Consider the following 1517-nt stretch of genomic DNA (forward strand, 5'->3'; position numbering starts at 1 on the left):
ATGGTATCCAGAGGCGAAGTAAAAATAAAACAGACAATCAAAACTCAACAATACAATATAACAAAAGAAGAAACAGGAAAGACTTTCCTTTGTGGCAGGGGTGGGCAAACTCCGGCCCTCAGGCCACACGCAGCCCCTCCTATAGTCGAGTGCGGCCCCCAGAAACATTTGGCACTTATTTTTTCTTTTTTTCTTCTTTTTTTTGGTAAGTGTTTTACTGTGCTCGCAACTGCATAACGTCATATGAGCGCACGGGACACATTCAACTTTTTCAGTTGGTAGAAGATTTTGAATTTTTGCTCGGGTGGCCGCCGAAGCCTACTCAGCCTACTCTTATCGATTTTAGACCACCAAGGGTTCTTTAACGTGCGCAACTTGCACACGGGCCATCCGATGTTTTTCGCCCTTGTCCCCAAAGGCTAGGTGTAGATCTTTTTTACCAGGAGATCAGAGGTGTGGCTGAAAGACAGCAGTAAAAAGGAGCCAAGGAGTAGCAGTAGAAAGGTTGCAGAAAGAGTCAGGAGCCCAGATGAGGGGGCAAAGGAGGTGAGGGAGTGGAGGCAGAAAGAAGAGACGATAGCAGTCGACAGAACATTGCTGGAGAGCAGGAAAGGACGTGGAAGAAGACAATTTTAGAGAAGATTTTTTTTTTTAACGCTACCCGGAATCGAACCAGGTACCTTTGAATGAGAGGCGAACACTTTAACCTCTAGGCCACGAGAGCCCCCCCCCCTTTTTTGTATAAAAGAAATCAATAAATGTTTGTATAACTGGTTACGTTTATCAATCTGTATACTTAACCTTAGACTTGTATTCGTTACGTTATTTAAAAGAAAATGTGTTTGCTGAATTAAAAAATATTTTAATTCTTTTATTACCACAGTGCACTTGATAATTCGTTTGGTTTTCGCTTCTTTCAAAGGGTACCTTGAACACTATATGCAGTTTAAAAAGGTGCTCACTTTGCTGCTTGTTGCCTCGTCCTAGTGCAACCCCCCCCCCACACGTCCATCGTCCAAAAAAGCATGCCCACATATTCAGTATAATGTGTAACCATAGTTATATTTGTGTCTTATTTTTACACATTTTTCAAAACAGGTAGGTTTAGAAGTAAATTCTTTTCTTTTCTCACTGTTTTTTCTGTTTCTCAATTTCGTATTCTTTCTTCTAACTTAGTCCCCGTCTTGCTTTGAGTGCCTATGAAAATATTTTTTAAAATCCCTTTCACTTGAATCCTTGTCTGTTTCATAAAACAACAATACATCGAGACAGGGCAGGACTCTAGATCTCACCTCCTGACCCTCAAAGACGCTGTCAAAACGCCGCAACAAGGACGTAATCACAGACAGAAAACTTCAATCACTTCCCGACCAACAAGCCAGGTACATAGCGGGTACTGAGCTGTCGGCGTGTCTTTGATGTAAGCCGCCGTGGTCACTGGATACATAATTCGCTCCCCTTGTCTGCGCATTTCGCTAGGTGTGAAAGAACTCACTGGCCGTCACCAGACAATAGAC

Source organism: Aplysia californica, unplaced genomic scaffold (assembly GCF_000002075.1).
Source record: "Aplysia californica isolate F4 #8 unplaced genomic scaffold, AplCal3.0 scaffold00217, whole genome shotgun sequence".
Classification (NCBI taxonomy): domain Eukaryota; kingdom Metazoa; phylum Mollusca; class Gastropoda; order Aplysiida; family Aplysiidae; genus Aplysia; species Aplysia californica.